Source organism: Lycorma delicatula, chromosome 11 (genome assembly GCF_047948215.1).
Source record: "Lycorma delicatula isolate Av1 chromosome 11, ASM4794821v1, whole genome shotgun sequence".
Taxonomy (NCBI): domain Eukaryota; kingdom Metazoa; phylum Arthropoda; class Insecta; order Hemiptera; family Fulgoridae; genus Lycorma; species Lycorma delicatula.
The window spans coordinates 77,899,761-77,924,024 of record NC_134465.1 but is presented as its reverse complement, the minus strand read 5'-3'; the positions used below and the strand labels follow the sequence as shown (position 1 = coordinate 77,924,024).

Here is a 24,264-nt window from a genome sequence, read left to right as displayed (position 1 = left end):
AAGATGCTACGAGTTGCTGATTATATAGTAATTCTAGCCGGGAGTAAAAAAGATTTACAAGAAACAATGAACGGCACGGATGAAGTCCTTCGCAAGAACTACCGCATGAAAATAAACAAGAACAAAACGAAAGGATTGAAATGTAGTAGAAATAAAGTAGATGGACCGCTAAATATAAAAATATGACGAGAAAAGATTACAGTGGTAGAAGAATTTTGTTATTTGGGAAGTAGAATTACTAAAGATGGACGAAGCAGAGCGATATAAAATTTCGAATAGCACAGGCGAAACGAGCCTTCAGTCAGAAATGTAATTTGTTTACATCAAAAATTAATTTAAACGTCAGGAAAAGATTTTTGTAAGTATATGTCTGGAGCGTCCCTTTATATTGAAGTGAAACTTGGACGATCGGAGTACCTGAGAAGAAAAGAATAGAAGCTTTTGAAATACGGTGCTATCGCAGAATCTTAAAAATCTGATGGATGGAGAAAGTGACAAATGAAGAGGTGTTGCGGCAAATCGATGAAGAAAGAAGCATTTGGAAAAATATAGTTAAAAGAAGAAATAGACTTATAGGCCACATACTAAGGCATCCTGGAATAATCGCTTTAATATTGGAGGGACAAGAAGAAGGAAAAAATTGTGCAGGCAATCAACGTTTGGAATATGTAAAACAAATTGTTAGGGATGTAGGATATAGGGAGTATACCGAAATGAAACGACTAGCACTAGATAGGGAATCTTGAAATGCTGCATCAAACCAGTCAAATGACAAAACAAATTCTTAAAAGATAACAATTTCCATTTATATTAAATCAGACAACAAAATGTTTCGGCTTATGAAAAAGAACATTACTTTGCTTATGTTGCCATTTTTAATAAATTCTCGAACCATTTAAATATCTTTCTATCGGCTTATTTAAAATTCGATTGAAAGATTTTCTTTTACAGAAAAAATATTGCTATCTTTGAATTTTAAGTAACACTAATTTTTAAAAAAATCCTTAATTTTCTTCATAAGTATCTTAATTTTCTGTAAATAAGTACGTGCTCAAATAATTTTGATCACTTTCTGTATTGTAAATTATATTGTTTCGTTAGTTTATGTTTTAAATAATTAATATAAACCTTAACCATATTTAATTATAATTTTATCTGTTATTTATAATATTTTTTTTTTTTTTAAATTGCGTTATATGTATATTCCACATTACTTTTTAATGAATGAGCTAATAGGTCTGTATATTTTTTAACCGTTTGTTTATTTTTAATTGTATTTATATTTTTGTAATTCTAGTAATAAACAGTTTAATGTATGTTACAGCAAGTGAAAATAAAATATAAAATTATTAAAAAAAATTTGTTTAAATAGATTAAACATTTTTTTACGCTTTTATAGAATGACGCGTAAATTATGATAACTGTCAAACGATTGTAACTACGAATAATAAAGGTTGTATTTCGTGATTTTCTAAAACAGAAATGATTACACGCGCATACACGCGTGTATGAGAATATAAGTTTGATTTATAATTACTTCAACGTATTTCTAGTGTAACCAAAAATCGAAAAACTCTCTCCGGTCGGTTTTATCATCTCCCCCTAACCTAAACAAATTTACCTTCCGATAATCTAGCAATAAATTTGTTCATTTCACACTTCAGTACTTTTATTACACCTACCCTGCTGGCATTTACTGACATACTGAATATCAGAATCTGTTGTCATATGTCATATCTAACTCCAATAAATATCCCGTATATTAGATCTGCTTTTAAACCTCATTTTCTTCTTCTTCTTAATATTATAACGTAACGCCTATTTTTTGAACATCTACTTTATAATAAATTATGTGTTTTTCTTTATTCTAAATATTTGAATTGTAACTTTCAAATAATGTTAAAAAATTCCGCGTTAATTTTATAATCTTTCCCGTGAATATTTTTTTTTTTAATTCAGATTGTATTTTCTCCGATCGGGTTCCAGCTACTGCCGGGTTTTAGTGAATACGTATAGCAACTGTAGTCACCACTACCGGTTGTCAGACCTGAAAAGTTGCAGACGTATTGCAATGTAGGCGCGAGTGTACCGGTAATTATGTAGTTTTGACCAGACGCGGTTCCACCACTCCTTAAAAGTGCGGTTAATTTTCTCATAATTAAATTATATACATAACAAAGTTATTGTACTTCAAACCTAAAAAATCTGATGTGGACAACACTTCCTTGTACGCCTATTAAATTACATATACTCATTTTTTCTGCACTTCATTTAAACTTATTTCATTAGTCGTTTCATAGTCGCCGCTCCGATTTAGACATTTTCGTAGCGCGGTACCAACTTTCCAATACCGTCGTCATAGAACGGAGCCGCCTGTGTTTTCAGCCGTGTTTCTACGCTGGTCTGCAGCTCGATGTCTGTGCCAAAATGTTGTCCTCCTAGCCAGCGTTTCATGTGAGCAAAGAGGTGAAAATCGGATGTGGCCAATTCCGGGCTTATGATTGGTTAAAAAACAAAGAACACGATTGGGTGGAATTTTGTGCCCGGTAATGATAAGAATTATTCTCACCTTATGATTGGTTAAAAAGCACCGAATACGATTGGTAGGAATTTGATCCCAATAATGGTAAGAATTATTCTCACCTTATGATTGGTTAAAAAGCACCGAATACGATTGGTAGGAATTTGATCCCAATAATGGTAAGAATTACTCTGACCTTATGATTAGTTAAAAGAAAACGAATACGATTGGTAGGAATTTTGATCCCAATAATAATAAGAATTACTCTCACCTTATGATTGGTTAAAAGAAACGAATACGATCGGTTGGAATTTCGTTCATGATGATGATAAGAATTACTCTCACCTTATGATTGGTTAAAAAACAACGAATGCGATTGCTTGGAATTTTGTGCCCGATAATGATAACAATTAGAAGGCTTATTTTTTTCAAAGCCCGATCGGCCACGAAATTAAAACCACAGTGAAAATAAATAATTTTTTCTTTGTAACAAGTACTTACATAGTTACGCTATTTCTCTACATAGTCGCCGCTCCGATTTAGACATTTGTCGTAGCGTGGTACCAACTTTCCAATTCCCTCGTCATAGAACGGGGCCGCCTGTGTTTTCAGCCATGTTTCTACGCCGGTCTGCAGCTCGATGTCTGTGCCGATATGTTGTCCTCCTAGCAAGCGTTTCATGCGAGCAAAGAGGTGAAAATCAGACGGAGCCAAGTCCGGGCTGTATGGTGGGTGAAAAAGAATAAGCGGAGAGGAATGTTGTCATCAGGCATTGTCTTTCTCCATGACAATCCTCTCACATGTAGCTGTAACAAAGAAGCTCCTGCAGCGTTTTCGTTGGGAAGTGTATTTTACTTATTTTCATCGGTTCCTGAGCTATAGCCAAATGAAATTTTAATTAAAATAATAATTTATAAAAACCACTTGCCAGCAACGTTTTTATGCGTTCAAGTACTTTCGGATACCAAATCCATCTTCAGGAATTTAAAAAACTTTTATAATATTCTTAAAATAAACAAAAACTAAAACTCATTCATCGTATGTAAGTCAACAGTGGTCGTCACGTTTTAAAAAATTATGTCGACTTAGCGTCCAATCACAAAAGTTTCCACCGTTATGGAAAAAATTGAAAGCAAACGGCGTGGTCAACCCGTTCTACAGTTACAGTTCAGAACATGCCTATATAATTTTTCATTGTCAAATCGTGTTTGTTCATTCGTTAATTTATTATTATTATTAAGTTATATATGGTATTTTTCTAAGTTATTAGTACGTTGTATTATTATTTGAAAAATCAAGAATTTTAATAAAATTTTCGGATAATAATTATGATTATTATTGATAATGTGTTTTAACAAAATTAGAACTTTCTATTTAACTTTTTTTAAAGTATTGTAACTGAAAAAGTTCGGTTGGTCTTACCAATGTATTTTAATTCACAATCGGCGCATTTTAAACTGCATAAGCCTTGTTATCTAAATTAATTTTTTCCCGGTCTTTATTATTTTAGATGAATCTGTATTATTTATGTTTTATTTTATTATTCGTGATGTATGAAGTTTTTAAACCAAACAATTTAAACGTTATGTTAAAATTTTTATAATTTATATTATATTCGATTTTATTATACCTACGATCGTTTTTATTATAGGTTAATTTTATGTTATCTTTTATAAAAATTTTCTATTTTATTCCATTATGAAATTTGTCTATTAAACTTTTATTACATCTGTTAGTTACCGCGATGTTCTTAATATTATTTATTTCGGTTTTTAATTTTATATCATCATATATTAAAGTTCTAAATATGCTTCTAAAGCGTTAAATGTGGCCATTTGTTTGTTCCACGGATGAAAGGATACGGTGAAAACTTTTATTGTGACTGGTCGCTAACTCGACATAGTTTTTTAAAACGACGACCGCTGTTGTACATTTTTACATTTTACATATCGACTTGCATACGATGAATGAGTTTAGTTTTTTTTATTTTAAGAATTGTATAATCTTATTTTATTATTGTATAATCATACCAACGGGCCACATTCATTAGAAAAATTTTAATTAATGAAATATTTGGATTTTACATGGGGAAGGCACATCGGTTCAAATCAGATTTAATCTCCTATTTTTTTAATTTAAATATATCGATTTATTAATAATTATTAACCTCTGATTATAAAAAAGATTTTACAATAAATAATACTCAGTAATAGCAATAAAAAAAAAAAATATGAAAAAATATTAGAAGTTATTAATGAAATAAAATTTTATGTATTTTTAATTTAAAAAAAAAATGTATATATGTAATTTAAAAGGCGTACAAGGAAGTCATATAGTGTCCACATCAGAGTTTTTCCCTTATTATATCAACCGATTTAAAACATGTTCCTTTAAGCAAAGATTACACTTTAACAAAAAAAAAAAAAAAACTTACTTTGTACCAAATCGGATGTTTAATATATAAATGTGTTTGTCAGTCAATAATTGGATGCACAAGTACTGTCCGAATAGACACATTGGCTTGATGAAGAACGAAAAAATTTTTGTCGTTTTTTCACAGTTTTATCAAAACTTCTTTATAGTAATGCAGGTTCATTGTTGCGTCTTTGAAAACAATTCTTCTAAACTTATACTCCTGAACATCGAAAAATACAATGAGCCTGGCTTTCAATTTCGACTTAAATCTGATGAGGATTTTTCATTTGTTGAATTATTCTAAATAATTATATATATGTCGGCGTCCGTGGCGCGAACGGTAGCGTCTCGGCCTTTCACCCAGAGGTCCTGGGTTCGAATCCCGGTCAGGCATGGCATTTTTCACACACGCTACAAAGCATTCATCTAAACTTCTGCGAAAAAAAATGCTTAATTGCGGACCCGGAGGTTCAAAAAAAAATATATATATATTTTCAATTACTATTTTTATTTTAGATCCATGTTAAAAAGTTAGTAGAGGTATTATTTCTTTTCATCTATTTATTACAATCTATTATTTATTAATTTAATCTATTATTTAATTAATTTACGATAATAATCTATTTATGATAAAACTGTAATAAAATCTTTGCTTTTTTTTTTAATTGTTTTAATAGAATTTAAAATTAAAATAGTTGCTTCTTTTTCGTCGAATCGTGATTAAATAATATTATTTCAAAGGATGTATAACGATTTTTCTTATAAGTAACAAAGAAGGTAAAAATTCTCTCTATAATTTTAATATTATAAATTATGGTTTACATAAATTTCATTAAAAATCAAACTTTGTAATGAATGATATCCAGATCTAGATAAAAAAACTAAACGAAAATTAAAAAAAGAAACAATTTATCGTGGAAAATATTAATTTTACGTATAATTAATAATTTAGGTCAAAACTAAACATAAAATAATCTATTTATGATAAAACTGTAATAACATCTTTTCTCTTTTATTTTTTAATAGAATATAACATTTTTAAATTAAAATAGTCGCTTATTTTCGTCGAATCATGATTAAATAATATTATTTCAAAGGATCTTTAATCCAAAGATCATCCTCGTCATAAAATATCAGTCAGATATTTATTCCAACTTTTTAATATAAATAAGTTCTTTTATCTTATCTATTTTAAATAAAATGAAATCATCCGTACTATTTATATTATCTAGATTTAAACAGGAATAAAAATTAGATTTTGTTATAACGTAATCATTTTTGTAGGTTTCTTCTATATTTAAAAGTAAAAATTTATAATAACTTGGTTAAATAAAAAAAAGAAACATTTAACATTACAAAAATTGCTTCGTTATAATCTGGTGTAAAGATGGTACACGGATTTATAATACGAAAGGCAAAGTCGATAGGTGGGTCGACTATATTGAAGAGTTATACGGGGGGAAATGAATTAGAAAATGGTGTTATAGAGGAAGAAGAGGAAGTCGAAGAGGATGAAAGGGTAGAAACAATACTGAGATCTGAATTTAAGAGAGCATTAAAAGATTTGAATAGCAGAAAGGCTTCTGAATAGACGGAATACCTGTAGAATTTCTGTGCAGTGCAGGTGAGGAAGCGATTGATAGATTATACTAACGAGAGTGTAATATTTATGAAAAAGTGGAAGTTCCGTCAGACTTCAAAAAGAGTGTGACCAAAGAAAGCAGGAGCAGATAAATGTGAAGAATACAGAACAATTAGCTTAACTAGCCATTCATCAAAACTCTTAAGAAGAATTCTGTACGGTAGAATTGAGAGGAGAGTGGAAGATGTGTTAGGAGAAGACCAATTTGGTTTCAGAAAAAGTATAGGGACAAGGAAAGCGATTTTAGGCCTCAGATTAATAGTAGAAGGAAGAATAAAGAAAAACAAACCGACCTACTTGGCATTCATAGACCTAGAAAAGGCATTCGATAACGTAGACTGGAATAAAATGTTCAGCATTTTAAAAAAGTAGGGTTCAAATACAGAGATAGAAGAACGATTGCTAATATTTACAGGAACCATACGTAATAGTAATAATTGAAGAACTTAAGAAAGAAGCCGTAATAAAAAAGGGAGTCCGACAAGGATGTTCCCTATCCCCGTTACTTTTTAATCTTTACATGGAACTAGCAGTCAATGATGTTAAAGAACAATTTAGATCCGGAGTAACAGTACAAGGTGAAAAGATAACCGTGCTACGATTTGCTGATTATGTAGTAATTCTAACCGGGAGTAAAAAGGATTTAGAAGAAACAATGAACGGCACGGATGAAGTCCTTCGCAAGAACTACGGCATGAAAATAAACAAGAACACTAATCTAGCGAATAAGAAGTATCTACAAACACTTTGAAGTGTAGGCCAAGGAGTTTAGCACCTACGACCCGAGACGTATAAATAAGCGCATTATCATGATGAAAGAGCACTTTATTTTCGGTCAAATGTGGATATTTGGCCTGAATAGCACTCTTAAATCGGTCCAGAAATGAAGCGTAATACGCCTGATGACGGCCCTGTCATTTCTAGATAGTGTTTAAATACTGAATCATGAGACTACCAAAAAAAACAGTGTATTATATTTATTATCTATATAAACTATTTTTACGGGTAATCTTATTTGTATGAATTCTTCAAAACGATTAGGTATTACGATGGTTTCCACATACAGGCTTACGATCTACATCTACCATACGACCCATTTTTACTGTTAAAATTGTTTAAATTTTGAAAAAATCTTCTGATGGAAATATAAACAGGTGGGATATTATCATACATACAATATCTACCGATCTCCGTGTACAAGTGGTAGCGTCTCGGCTTTCCAACCGGAGGTCCCGGGTTAAAATACCGTCAAGCATGGCGCTTTTCATACGCTACAAAATTTCAATTTCATATTCCCATGCGCAAGCTTCGAAGCTTTTACGGCGAATTAATCGTGCAAAAATAATACGCAGTGGCAAATTTAAAAAGGAAATGTATTTAATTTTTGACTATACAGAGTGTCCTTAAAAGGTGAGATCAAACTGCAGAAAGTAATTCTACTTATCATACTGACGAAAAAATATCCAGTGAACATAATTCCGAAAACGCATATTTTTCTGACTGTCCGCCATTTGTGATTTTTAAGAAAAAAATTATTTTTCAAGAACGCTTGAAATTCGCCGACGAAGAGTATCGTTAGGGAAAAATATAGGGAAAAAATAACGATACTCTTCGTTCACAAAAATGGCGGTCGTTTCAATTTCTCAATCTTAAATATCTTAGGAATTATAACATACATCAAATTGTGTTGTATTATAAAAATTATGAAATATTTTATTTTTTGTGTGAATAAAACGATACCTTAGTCGACGACAAACAACAGAGTTATTACAAAAAGCAGGCCTAAACCGATATGGTGGCCATCTTGTTTTTTTTATTATCATGACTTACTTGATAACTAAATCAAATTTTTTTTCAAACCACGATAATAAAAAAGCAAGGTGGCCGCCGTATCGGTTTAGGCCTACTTTTTCCAATAACTCTGTTGTTTGTCGTCGGATTTTTACGACTAAGGTGTAGTTTTGTTCAGAAAAAAATTGCTTCATTATTTTTAATACAATTTGATAAATCTAATAATTCTTAAGATATTTAAGACTGAAAAATCGAAAGACCGCCATTTTTAAATTTGTCAACGAAGAATATATTTTTTTTCCTATTAAAATTGTTACTTTAAAATAAAGTAAAATATTTTACTGCGTTATCTCCAACCGTTCTTGAAAAATATTTTTTTTTTCTTAAAAAACACAAATGGCGGACAGACAGAAAAATATGCGTTTTCGGAATTACGTTCACTGGACAATTTTTCTTCAGTATGTTAACTAGAATCACTTCCTAGAGTTTGGCCTCACCTTTTAAGGACATTCTGTATATACGTATTTAATTTTTTTTTTTAATTAAAATGTTATCTAATGGAAAAGTGAAAAAAAAAATAAACAAGGAAACTTAATTTTTAATGTGAACTTAAAAAAAAGATGATAAATTCATGAAAAGAGATCAATCGCTTAAAAATTATGTAAAGAAATTATTCAAGTTTAATAAAATATAAATATTTGAAACGCCTATTTCCATTAAATAAAAAATAAAGTTTACCAAAATTTTATAAATGACATTCTCGTTATTTAAATTTTAATAATTGATGGATTTATTAAAAAGCAGTGATATATATGGTCTTGAATCAGTAACGTTATACAAACTAATTTCACTGTTCAAATACCGGAAATTATGAAACCTAAGATACAATCGTTCGAGTTTTCTTCATTTTTTTTAATATTTGAATTGACAATTTCTCGGAGTTTGCTTATTTAGGGTAAAAACTGACTTTAATAAACGATAATGTTCCAGAAGTACTTTTATATTTTAACCATTCTCCGTAAAAACAAAATTGACGGGTGTACATGTGTATGATTCTGTTTATTGAAGGCATATAATCAAGGTAAATAAAAATTAATAATCAATTATTAAACTATTTTTTAAAGATTCTTTAAATTTCTAAACAAATATTTATTTAACATCTCACACGAATTTAGATTGTATCGTAGGAACAGGATACTAAAAAAGCTAACAAACACATTTGTAGAACTTTCTCATCACGCGGCAAAAGCCGCGTTCCAGAAACTCCTCCTACTCCTGAGGGTTGTTTCTGATGCACACATAAACGTACAATTTAATTAAAAATATTTATAATTTTATTTAAATACGATATTTTTTCGTTTATTTAATTTAATGATTATAACTCAAGCGCACGCGAATACCGTTATTTAATTCGCGCGGGTCCGGCGGTTAGCGCTAACAAAATTAATGTAATTTCACAACTTACATACAATAAATTTTGCTCGACCGGTGAAGCCGTAAGGCTTAACGCTCTAGTTACTGAGTTCGAGACCTAGCCAAACCTAGTTATATTTTTATTAACTTTACTTAATTTAAATATTATTCATTTATTTAATTCTATCGCTCACCTGTGACGTTATAACATAGCAGTGGTTTAGAGCAAATTTTGGGGTGGTGGTGCGATTTTGCAAAAATTATCTTTGAAAATATTCTTATCAGATGTACCTAAGAAAAATAAGACCTTAATCAGGCGAAATTCCGAGATACTGAAGGTTACCTTGCTCTAAAAAGCCTCACTCCCTTGACATTTTAAGTTGAAAATTTAATGGCATCAAAGCCCATATATAGAAATAAGCTGACCGAGCTTGGTTAAAATTGGTTCAGTAGGTCTGGAGATATAAGGTGATTTAGAGGCCAAAAACGAATACACACACGCGTGCGCGCGCGCACACACACACACACACACACACACACACACACACACACATAGATACATACTCGTACAGACGAACATTAACATTTGGAAATTTCCATTTTTTTTTTCAAGAACTGGTGAAAACCGCATATTCTCAAATCGGACCGATTACAATATTTTCCGTTCTAGAACTATAGCGCTATCTAGGCAGCAAAGTAATAGGCAATTTAAAATATTGCGTACTTTTTCTGTCTGCGATCATTTATTACGGGATGGCAGACTTTTGTGACGATTTCGTCGATCGTAGTGGATTTTGAGCGTTCATAATTTTGAATGGATGCACAACCACGTTTAAAATCAGCAGCTTACTTTTTCCCGTCGAAAGTGAAGGAGAAGAATCCTTTAAACTGGAATTAAAATTTTCGTATATTCTTTGCGGTTAAACTTTTTAAAGCAAAGTACTTCATAATAGCTTGAATTTCAATTTTATCCATTTTTTTGCAGAAAATAAAAAAATACTTATTTGCTTTACTTGATCGCCACTAACAAGCAACTAAACGCACGCTTCTGAAATTTTAAGACCACTTTTGTGACGTGGTGTTTATAGGAAAATAAGGAAACTCAGGCGGGTAGATAATGTTCCAAGAAAGAGAACTTAAAACGAGTAGTAGAGGAGAAAAGAAAAATGTTACGGTAGGAGTTAGTAAAGAACACTTAGATAGTGAGATATATATATATTAATACATTCAGATATACTTAACAGAAAGATGTGTACAGAATAAAGACTGTAGATGAAAATAAAGATTATATTGAATATGAACGAAACAGATAAATGAGGATGTAGGTTGAAGTAAATACATCTCCATTAAAAGATCAGCACATAACAGTAAGGACTGGAGAATTGCATCAAACCAGTCAAAGAAAAAACTTTATTAATTATCATCTATAATCCGTAAAGTAACCCTCTTTAACAATTTCGAAAAGATTTTTAATGAAAATTGTTTTGAAATTAAATTATTATCCCTTTAAATCGTTTACTAAAATTCAGATCAAAAATTGTTCATGATAATTTTTAATCGCTTTACTTGACGCATATGATTTTCCGAAAGATGAAGGAACAAAAGCTTCAATAACGCGTATTAATTATTAAATATTTATTTATTTATTTATTCTCCCTCTACAAATTACACAGCCACCTTAACATCTTTGTTTCTAATGATAAAAAATACATTCTTTTAACAAACGAAAAAACCTCGAGCTTGACCAGGATTTAAATGTAGAACCCCGGTACAATATAAAATTTAAAATGAGTGTTTTTTAAACGAATGAATAAACCTTTATTTCCCTTGAACAAAAAAAGAATTGCAATATATAATTAGCAAACATAATACCTGCAAAGGATAACCTAAGAGCAAGTACGAGCCGATAAAATAAGTAGCAGCAAGTCATGCCTGCGGCACGCCTCCACAGCTAGACCCTCCGGGCGGGTTGCCCTAGAGGGCGGCGTCTCGGAATGGGATTATTAGGTGTCCAAAACTGATTACCTCTTGTGTGAAAATATTTTTTTTTGAATGATGAAAATTGATATAACCAAAGTTAAGCGGCGGACGCAGTCTCAGTGATGCACAAACTTAAAAGGATCGCTCGGAAAGACTATGGGTTGTCGGGCCGTTAAATGTACACGGTGTACCGAGGTGTATTTGAAAGTATGACTTCTTACGCGGTGCCCGTTTGGGCGCATAGGTTGGATATGAATAGAGCACTTCTTCAAAATTTAAGGAGTGCCTTAATTATATGCACTGGTGTTTTTAAAACAACCTCCTACGAAGCTAACCGTAAAATATCCATTTTTGACCGTACTGCAATACTGTTCGGGCATACGCAAAGTATACAAATCTAGCGATACTGTTATTTTTTACTTTACTAATTTGGTGGAATTTAACGATTAACTGTTTAATTCTTCTGCACATATTGTTAATCTGCACGTTCCATTTAACGTAAGGTTTTGTCCAGACGTAAGATATTTTATTTACTTTTTCTAGTTTGGGACACAGACGTGGAGTAAAAGTTGTCCTTTTACTGATTATTGAATGCACGGATTATTTACATTATTTGGGTTAGGAGGCTGACTGACTACCGTGATTTGTAGAAAACGTCATAAACACGCTTGTTTTAACATTTAAGGTTAATAGATGTTCGTTAAACCGAGCTTTGACACCCCTTTTTTTCATAATATAATATAATTTCAGCTGAAATTAGAAGCTAATTCCTCGAGGAGCCCGTAAAAATCAAGGTAGTGTCATCAGCGAAAGGTATTATATCACAGTTTTTTATTCTTGGCGTGTTATTTATGTACAATAAAAATAAGGTAGGGGATAGACAGTGGCGGCTCGTAACAAAAAATTAGAAGGGGTACTGCTCCAGAAATTTTTTTCTGGGCCTTTTCAAGGGTATTGTTAAAGTTTTCTGTAAAATAAAAGAACCGAAAAAAATGAATCGAATAGAATAGGCGGAAGCAGGATAATAATTAATTTTACACTTTATCACATCCAACAATATCATAATATTGAAAACCGTTTTGGGTTCCCTCCAAATCCTAGGGATAGCACCCATTATGGGTGCTATATTATGTCATTTGATATAACTAGATTAAAGTATTCGGTTTAACCTAATAAATAATAAAATGTCAATACAGAACAAATAGAGAATAAAATGTCAACAAAAGAACGAGGACGTTCCATACATACGCGGAGTAAAAAGTAAATTACCTTCCACCAGCACGCCAGGGTCGGCACTGCCGGAGCAACACTGCTCTCTCTCCCTCGCGTGCAGCTTCCTACGTGCGCATGCGCACAACAGCCGCTGGACCTGTAAAGCTCACAGTTCCACACAACGATTTTTGTATCTTTTTCATAAACTGGGGGATGACATTGAGTTTAAGCATTATATATTGTACAAGTATATATTAAATGTTATCGATAATATCAAGTGGAAACGGGGTGCTGCAATTCCACAGCGCCTATACGCGAGCCGTCACTGGCGATAGGAGTGATCCCTGTGGTTCAGTCAAGCGCTGTACGCTAGTATTTTTGTCGATCGTAAGTATTTGCGATTTAAAAAAGTTTTAGTTGCAAAATATATTATTTTTTTAAAAAATGAAATAAAAACTAACCGGTATTGTTCTACGGATTAAATTCTCAATTTACGTAGAAATACATTTTGGCCGACAAATAATAAAATCATTATAGGGTATAAATTTATCCGATTAAGGTTCACATATAAAATAGAGATTTTATTTCAGCGACCGAATAATAAAATTATATATACCTATTTTGAAAGTTAACAGGCTTTAAAAAAAACACAGTTAACCGATATATTTTCAGTACAGGTTGTAAACAGACAGATTAACTAATAGAAAGGTACATTTAATGTAAAAACAGTTCATTGGATTTAGAGAGAGTTGCTCATTTTTAGAACATTAAAGGGTTTACTGTAGTCCGTCCGATTGGATTTAAACAGTCCGATAAACAATTACACAACAGTGGATAAAACAACAAACGCGTGATGAAATCTGTTTAAAAGTTTAAAGCCGTTTTGCAGTTCCGTACTTAATTTTACATGTACGTAAATGGAACGTATAATACGACAGGATCTAAACTCGTTGACGTTTTCAATGAACTTACATAAATTTATTTGTTCGGTCGAATGCGATTCCTTTATGCCCGCATGTGCACTTCGAAGTTTAAATCGCGATGAGTGAGAGACGTCAGCTTCTAATCTAGAAATTCGCAATCTTTCATTTGTTAACCGTTAGACGATTGAAATTAGGTACGACAAAAGTTACTCGTTCGCTTTGTATTTACCGACAATTCAAATTAAATTTTAATTAGTAAGAACCTTATTGCAAACAAATTAACTCGCACAAACATAGGTAACAATTTTGTCGCTAATTAAACTAAATTAAACGTATTTAAAATCTAATTCAACATTATTAAAATTAAATTTTAATTAATAGCTTAATTTATTATTGTAGGGCCCTACATATGAACAAATCGCTCCGTAGAAGAAACGTTACACCGGTAATTTAATCTGATTTATTTCACCTATAAAAGAAATTAAAGTAAAATAGGAAAAACTTGGAAATAATAATTTAAGTAATAAAATTAAAGACTATTGATAAAGTAATAAATAAATAAAAATAAATTAGTGTAATACAGGTTCGGCATAAATAATTCCCCCATTTGAAACGTAAATAAAATATATTACAACAAGATGACAAAAAAAATCCTGAAATTACAGTGTTGGTCGTTTATTTATACATATATTTTATTAATTTTTAAGAATGAAGTCGTTCATACCCCGATCTTCACTACCTTTACCTCTCCCTCAAATTCTGAATTATATTTCTTGTCAATTCCAATGGTACTGCAGTGATCTGTTGATGACTAGCAATTTTTAAAAAATCGTGGCTTCTGTTTAAAGATTTCTACCTTTATATGTTTCCAGAGAAAAAAATATGATGTTGACACCACACGACTTCCTTGTACGCCTTTCTTTTTCCTGTTTACCCTCCGGGAAATACCGTTCAAATAGTACTTCAGAGGATAATCCACCGGGTCGGTCTAGTGGTGAACGCGTCTTCCCAAATCAGCTGATTTGGAAGTCGATAGTTCCAGCGTTCAAGTCCTATAAAGGCAGTTACTTTTACACAGATTTGAATACTAGATCGTGGATACCGGTGTTCTTTGTCGGTTGAGTTGAGACTGTACAAGACTACACTTCATTTACACTCATACATATCATCCTCATTTATCCTCTGAAGTATTATCTGAACGGTAGTTACCGGAGGCTAAATAGGGAAAGAAGAGTACTTCAGAGGATGATATGTATGAGTGTAAATGAACATTCTCAGTTCGACCATTTTTGAGATGTGTGGTTAATTGAAACCCGACCGCCAAAGAACACCGGTATCCACGATTTAGTATTCAAATCCGTATAAAAATAACAGCCTTAAGTAGGACTTGAACGCTGGAATTCTCGACTTCAAAATCAGCTGCTTGGGAAGACGCGTTCACCACTAGACCGACCCGATGGTTTTTCCTTGTACAGATATTAAATTTCTGAACTTAATTTAAACTTATTCATTTGAAAGTGAGGTACGATCCTCCAATTCTTTACTAAAGTGGACGGTTACACAATTGCATTGAGGTGGGCACCATATGCATCACATTTTTTTTTGTGTTGTATGTATCAGCATTTTATATTAGTTTATATATTAATTCTGTTTCCCGTCGCTCAAGTAATGTGATGTAAATAAGAACGTGCCGGATCCGTAACCTTGCTCACATCGGTTCGAATCCGACTTCATATAGATATTTTATTTTATTTTAACTTTCTTTTTAATTTAAATATATTTATTTAGTAATTTTTTTTTTAAATCTTTTATTAATAATTAATAACCTCTGTAAAAAAGTTTGAATTAAAATAAAAAGTACATAAAAGTTTATTTCACTTTTTTTTTCTCATTGAATTATTATTTATTGTGAACTTTATTTTAAATCAGAGGTTAATAATTATTATTAAATCAACACAATTAAAAAAAAAAATTTAAACATGTGATGAAGTCGGATTTGAACCGTTGTGCCTTCCTCTTGAAGATCCAAATATGTCATTAATTAAAGTTTTATTTGGCTATAACTCTGGAGCCAATGAAAATAAGTACCATTTATGATATATCGTTGAAAATCTCTCGATGAATGCTTACACTGCAGTTAAGAAAAAGATCAAAATCCAAATATTTTGTGCTTTTTGATATTTTTGGTCCAGTCAATTGCAATCAAATTGTACCTCCTCTACACAACTATATATTACAACAGTCCTAAATCCAAAATTTCAACATCCTACGGCTAATCATTTTTGAGTTATGCGAGATACATCCATACGTACAAACGCCACGCCGAAACTAGTCAAAATAGATTCAGGGTTGGTCAAAATGGATATTTCCGTTGAAATATGAAAACCGAAATTCTTCGGGATCATAATACTTCCTTTACTTCGTACAAGGAAGTAAAAATACGTACTCGTATTTTCAACTTCTTAAAAGGATTTCCAGTATCGTATTTTTAAAACTATTAATATTTTAATTTATTAGTTTATTATTTTTCTTATGAAGCATTTACCACAGATAATAACTACTGCCAACTTCCGTATTGGTGTGGTAGAATCTCTATTTTTCATTCCGAAAGGTTCTGGGTTCGAATCCCGTGTTTTTTATACGCTAAAAAAATCATCTTTCATTAATATTAGCGACTATAATTGAGCGGCTAAGTTGCAGTTGCTAATAGATAAATTACTATTACTAACAGAATACAACCGATATAATAAATGTAGCAATTCTTTAAAAATCAAATGTTTTTAAATTACTATTTTCTGATAATTTTAACAATAATAATTAATAATAATAATAATAATATTAATTAATAAATAAAGGTAAAATTTATGTTATTTATTATGCGGTTAATCAAAAGAAAATAATTATTTTTTTTTAATTTATTAATGGAAAGAATATTATGAATATTTTAATATAAAGAAGACAAATAATATTTTAAATAAAATGCTATATATATAAGTAAAGTATGTAATAGGCCTATTGTAGAAAGAGATACTAAATGATTGACGTTGAGAAAGAAAATATGAGACGTTTCAATTTTGCGTCGAACGGTAAAAACTCCTTATTTGGTCACAATACGGGTATAAAAAAAAAAATTTAATAAAATATGTCCAAGTTAAAAAAGAAACCTCTAAAATTAGATAAAATAAGAAACACAAATCACTATAAGTAAAAAAAAAAAGAGAGAGGAAAGAAAGAAAAAATATAATAAAGACACATACCCGATGTCAAATGACTCATACTTGAATCGCAGCTGCGTTATATAATAAAAAAAAAAAGAAGACACACTAATAAAAAAAAAAAGAAGCTATGTGTTGTATATAAAGCAACCTTTTGCGGTAGGGTAGAATAAGTATAGTCATCTCAAATAAAAAATAGAGTAAAATGATTAATGTTTGTTTATAATAATTAGAAAATGTTTCTTTTGTCCTAACGTTTTATAATCGTCATCCTTACGTCAGTTACACTTACTACCGGGTCATTCTCTTTCTTACATAAGAAAAAAAATAACGACCATATACTCGTACACACTACGAAACGCGAGTTTTATTTATTAATACAGCGTGCTGTAATGATTTATTACTTGGAATTCTGTCACTAAATCAAACAACGATAACATATGTTTTTCTTTTTTAAATCAAAGACTCGGTAAATGCATTTATGCAGATGTTTATTTATAACAAAGAAGATTAATTGAATTGAATAATTATAAATAAAAACTTTGTCTGATCAAAGATAATATATATATATATATATATATATATATATTTAAATTTAAATTAAAAAAATATTTTGTTGTAGAAGCTTCTCGAGGAAGAGGCAATTATATGTATATTTTAAGTAATAAAATGTATTTAAACAAAAAAACAAAACTTATACGATCCCCCACAAACGAATTAAGATATTTATTTTTTTATCAACTTTTCGAAAAAAATACGGTATACTTTCAATCGTATAGTGTGATTGGGGGTTGAAAATAGATTTTCTTTACGTTTTGAGGTATGAGGAATATGAAAATACCATTATTTTAAATTCATATATAAATATATACGGATGAATTTAAAATAATGGTATATAAAATAAATAAATAAATATATATGCCTATATATAAAATGTTGTAACTCGGAAAATCTCCAAAAGTAATCGATGAATTTCATTGAAATTTAGATAAGCTGTAGTAGTGTATCTAAAGTTGTGCATAAAAAAATTTAATGAAGATTGGTTGAGTTAGGCTCAATTTAAGGTCCGTAACTGACAACTTAATATCAATTTGAGGTATGACTTTCGGTCGCATGATGAGATTAGGGGGTGAAAATGAATTTTCTTTACATTTTGACGTATGAAAATTACGAAAAACCATTCGCTTAAAATTAAAATGTAATTACCTTATATATAAACTAGCTTCAGAAGCGTGCCATAGGCACACACTCCGCAGCTAGGCCCTCCGACGGGTTGCACTGGCGGGCGGCGTCCCGGAATGGGATAATTAGGTGTCCAAAACTGATTACCTCTTGTGTGAAAACTTTTTTTTTGAATGATGAAAATTACGTTAAATTATAAATTTAACTCTAGAAATTGATACTAACGAATCGATTTTCTGCTAGTGATCGGTACATTCCGGTGCTAAGCTAAGGGGGACGCGCACACACACACACGCACACACACACACACACGCACACACACACACGCACACACACACACGCACACACACACACACACACACACACACACACACACACACACACACACACACACACACACACACACACACACACACACACATACATACATACATACACACAAATTCCCTTTGGTAGAGTAGAATATATGCCTATGAAAAACTTCTGTGGCTCGTAAATTCCAAAAATACTACAACGCTAAATTTATTTATTACGCTCAATTTTAGAATGAAAACTTTGAGCGGAGCAAATTAAAGCCGTGGTTCGTTTACATACTGCAAGTTGAAACGTTGCTGTTTCTTTATCTGCGGTATGTATTGTTAAAAAAATAAGTTCGGGGTATTCAAGTAGCTTAACTACTTTAAGAAACATGATGACTAGCACATGTTTGAGCGGGGTAAAAGAAAAAAGAAAATTAAGTCTCCTTGCGAAAATCTGTGCAAGCATTTTTTCTTATTATTTCGTAATGCTGTGCAAGTTAATGAAATTCTAACATTTAAATTGTTTTCATTGAAATTTTCAACAAAATTATTTTTAAAAAAAACGGGTTAAAAATATTACAATTTGTGCATAAATAAATATTACTTTCTACATTCCATAAAGGGGAAGATTTGTTTACATTCCTTGCATCGTTTCTCTATTATTCATTTTATTTACGTTTAACAAGACGCTTCCTTTGCAAACTCCCTTCTCATCACTTTTCTTTTAGGTATAACATATCTTAGATGAGAATAAAATTAAAATATTTGAAATAAAATTTCACAAATTAAAATAATAATTCACTCGCCCGCCTCCGTGACGCAAATGGTAGCGTCTAAACCTTTTACCCGGAGGTCCTGGGTTCGAATCCCGGTTAGACATGGTATTTTTCATACGCTACAGATTTCCATTAGGGTGAAATGATTAGAGCAGTCGATGCCTTCATACCTCGTTATGTAAAAAAAATAAAATAATAAAACAAATAAAAAAACACTAAAACATATAAATTAATAATTTTTCAAACTTTTTTAATTTCGACGTTATTCATATTAAAATCTAAAAGCTAATAAAAAGTTAGTTTTACAGCGTATTTTCTACGTTGAAGTTTAAAAAAAAACTAAAAATGATTTTTTTTACTTTCTCGGCTATATAGATAAGGAAAATATAGCGATCCACGAACCCATACAACGAGCAGAGAACTCGAAATACTTCAACCGAGTGTTTGGCTGTTTTAAGGCATCGTTTACTTTTCAAACCACACCGCCTATATTTGAAGGATAACACTTTTCTTCCGCGTTTAATTTTTAGCGATGGATTTTTAGACGTTCCATCTCATTGGAAAAGTGAATAGACACAATTTTTCGTATCGGAATACACAAAATCTCTATGACAAACTGCAACATGAGAGAGATTCTCCCAAGGTTAATGTTTTGCTCCCTATCGCAAATAAAGGTTAATGAATTATCCTTTTTTACTGAACACACAGTTACCGGGATAACATACCAAGGACATGCATTAAAACTGGTTTTACCATCGACTAAATGAAGACTTCATTTTTCGACTGGATATCCAATTGGCATCTAGATATTCGACGCTATTTCAATGAATCTCTACCTCAACGATGGATAGAACGCATCGGAAATTAAGACCGTTTTTATCTGTTTAGCCTCCGGAACCACCGTAACGTATTACTTCAGGGGATGATATGTATGAATGTAAATGAAGTGTAGTACAGTCTCAGGTCAATCACTTCCTGATATGTGGTTTAATCGATACCCAACCACCAAAGAACACCGGTATCTACGATCTAGTATTCAAATCCGTATAAAAATAACTGCCTTTAATAGGATTTGAACTTTTATACGGATTTGAATACTAGATCGTGGATACCGGTATTCTTTGGCGGTTGGGTTTCAATTAACCACACATCTCAGGAATGCTCGAACTGAGACCGTACAAGACTACCTTCATTACATTCATAAATATCATCCTCAGAAGTGATACCTTACGGTGGTACCGGAGGCTAAAACAGAAAAAAAGAAAATATTTTTATTTTTATTTTTAAAAAACAGCATTTTAGTGGTAATAAATTATCAGTCGTATGTTCTGCCTTTTCTTTAATATCGATCGGTGTTAAATACATTTCTTACTCGGAATCCGACATAATCAACAAAAGGAAAAATAGTGTAAAATAGAAATTAAAAAAATAACAGCTGATAGAATAAACAATACCCAGTACTTTTATTTTCTGTTTAGACTTCGGACCACCGCAAAGTATTACTTCAGAAGATGAAGGAAGATGATATGTATGAATGTAAATGAAGTGTAGTCTTGTACAGCCTCAGACCGACCATTTCTGAGTTATGTTTTTAATTGAAACCCAACCACCGAAGAACGCCGGTATCCACGATCTAATTCAAATTCGTATAAAAGAAACTGCCTTTACTCTTAGAACTGTCGACTTCGAAACCAGCTGATTTGCAATGACGAGTTAACCGGTAGGCTAATACCCGGTACTGATTAGTTGAAAAGAGTAGGCGGCTTTTGATCGGTCGAATTGAAATATCAAAATGAAAATCTGTTTCATTACGACACAGGTTCCAGACGCATAATTCTAACGTTATAATATACAGCCGTAGAAAATTATTTTTAAATAATTCTTATAAAATCTATCGTAATCAGCTTTCGATTTGATAATATATATATTTTTAATAATATATCTCGTATCTCATATCTGTGTAATTTATAAAAATAACACAGAAGGACTATATTGCATTAGGTCAATTTGTATTAAAAATAAATAGAAACATATAGCTCTTTCGTAAGAGCGTAAAAGTGTTGATAAAGCAATGTGAAAGGGCTACGTCGGCTGATATATGTGAATTGTACATAGAAAACGGGGTTTTCTAATATACAGAGAGAAAAAGGGGATGTAAAAAGAAGAGAATCTAGAAAGAAGAGAGAGTCGTAAAACTGAAAATTTGTGACTTCCACACAACATTTGTGACTTTATCTATCTGCTCATATAGTATTTTTTTTCCTTCTTATTTCTCTATTTTACTCTCAAACTCTTTTTAACAAAAAAGAAACAGCGGCGTTCATTCACGACGGGTTATTTAACCACACCCGAAACTACATACGTATATCCATTCGTAAGAAACAGATTCACAAGGATATAGTTATCGGATGGTAAGCTAGCGATGCCGTAACCGACAGTAACATCGGTGTACTTACAACTTAGATATGTCTTAATGCATTCTCTAAATTTATACTATAAGATGATCATATTTCACGCATTCCCATCTGTTAAATATATGGTTACCTATAAACTTTTATAAGTTATGTCATTTGAAAAAAAAAATGTATATATATATATATATATATATATATATATATATAAAATTTCTAAATAATTTAAATTCTTGTAATACAATAGTTAGATCATTAATACAATAGGAAAAGATAGACTTTTTAATCATTTTCAGTAATTAAAACAACACACAACTCATTAAAAATATAAACTTTAAACCACAATCTGTATTATACACATTAATTTAATTAAATTGATCATTTTAGATATATTTATCGTTATTATTATTATTATTGTTATTTTTAAATAATGCTAATTAATTTAACAGAATTTCTGGAAAAAATAAAAATATAAAATTATTTAACATTAAACAAATATACTATGTTATTTTAGTAAAGGCCTTACAGAACCAACTATAAGGCTTTTAAGATAATTATCTTTACTAGACTATTCTCGCGCAATATCATTGCAACGTGTTAACTACTGCATCATGGCAATTAATAAATTCATAAGAAAAAACGAATGCTACTGAATAGTCGACCGAGGAACGAACCCGTAATTAACTTCAAAATACCTTTTAATGAAATTTCTACTAATATAAAAACGAATCTTTATTTGTGATAATATTTAATAATAGTATTTAATCGCGCATATATATATTACAGTGGAATTTAATTGTAAATGTACCGGTAAACATTTAGTCTTGAATAAACTCTGGCCGACCGTTCCTGAGACGTGTGGTTAATTGAAACTTAACAGCCAAAGAACACCGGTAACCACGATATAGTATTCACGTCCGAATAAAAGCAACTACCTTTACTAGCATTTGAACTTAAAAACCCATGACTTCAAAAATAAATTGATTTTCGATGATAAAAGTTTACCGCTAGACTAACCCGATGGGTTTTGTTAAACAAAAATTTATATTTCAAGACCGGAATAAGGAATCATCATATAAAATTTTACAAACGTGTTTACAATTTTTTCTAATAAATAAAAAAGCCGTTGCAAAACAGGTATAGGAATTTCCCGAAACGCGACTTTAGCAACGTAATCGAAAAAGTGACTGAAAGGACGTGAAACACCTCCAATTGAGAGTTGTTTCTGTTGCACGGCTTACACACACGTATACGTAACTTACTTTTAAATATTTATCATTTTATTTAAGTATAATTTTTTTCGGTTATTTAATTCAATTATTCTAACTAAAGCTCTCGCGCATACCGTATTTAATTCGCGTAGCTGTGGTGGTACTAGCGGCGAAAGTCGGCACTAACTCAAGTAATGTAATTTTACAACACAGAACAAATTTTACCCGATTAGTCAGCATTAGGTGTAACCGTGTTGGTTAACGTAGCAGGTACGGAGTTCAACAAGCGATCAAATTCGAATCTCGCTCAAACCGCGTTTTTTTTTACACTTAAGATATTATTTGCTATAACGTCACAACATTGTAATTTAATAGTAATTTTTAATCATTATAATATATATATATATATATATATATATATTATGTTACATATATTTTAACCATTGTTCCTCCATCAATAAGCCAATTTTTATCAAATTAAATAGAATTAATTGGTAATTATTAAGCTATATTACATAATATACTCGTATCTACTACCATCGTGTTTGAAATTTATTAAATCTCTTCCGTAACAATAATAGATTAAGGACGGTCTTTTACTTAATATCCTCACATTTTTCTGTTAGTATATTTATATGATATATATGTAATAAACTTTTTATGTATGTTACAGGTATGCATAATCTCCTTGATTCATATCCGGTAATCATATACAAACAGAGAAAGTAAGAAATTAATATTTTTAATAATTAAATTACTTAGATTTAAAATATAAATATATTTGTTCCAATTTATCATTTTTTAAAAATATTTAAAGAGAATTAATTTTTTTCTTAAACTTCCTTTATATACAGTTCTATATCAATACAACTATTTATAGAATTTATTAACAAGATAATAGAACATTGAAACTATAGTCAAAAACAGACGGGAGAAAGGATACGATATATCCGTAATTTAACGTAAAAATTTTCATTTAAATAAATAAAAAAAATCTTGAAAGATAACGCAGGAAAAAATGGATTAATATGAAATAAAACTCAATTTTTCCATCAAGTGTTTCGTAAAATATATCTCTTCAAAAATAAGCTTTTTATTTCGTTACGGTTCGGAACTATTACAGGAAGTTTATATTTACCTATCGATTTTGTTTTCAAATTTATATTGCCGCATTTTTTCTTAACTATATCTGCAATTAAAATTTCTAGTTAAATTTAATTTTCAATGTATATTTAATATATTTTTATTTTATAAAAACAAAAAAAAAAATATA

The 24,264-nt window shown here is 30.8% G+C and overlaps 2 protein-coding genes across 17 annotated transcripts in view; one reads left to right on the top strand and one right to left on the bottom strand.

Annotated features, from left to right (window-relative positions):
* Window positions 1-24,264, bottom strand: part of LOC142332121 (putative cytochrome P450 6a14) — a 622,045-nt gene that overhangs the window by 318,775 nt on the left and 279,006 nt on the right. The window lies entirely within an intron of this gene.
* Window positions 1-24,264, top strand: part of Mip (Myoinhibiting peptide precursor) — a 439,825-nt gene that overhangs the window by 165,907 nt on the left and 249,654 nt on the right. The gene's annotated exons all lie outside the window — the stretch shown is intronic.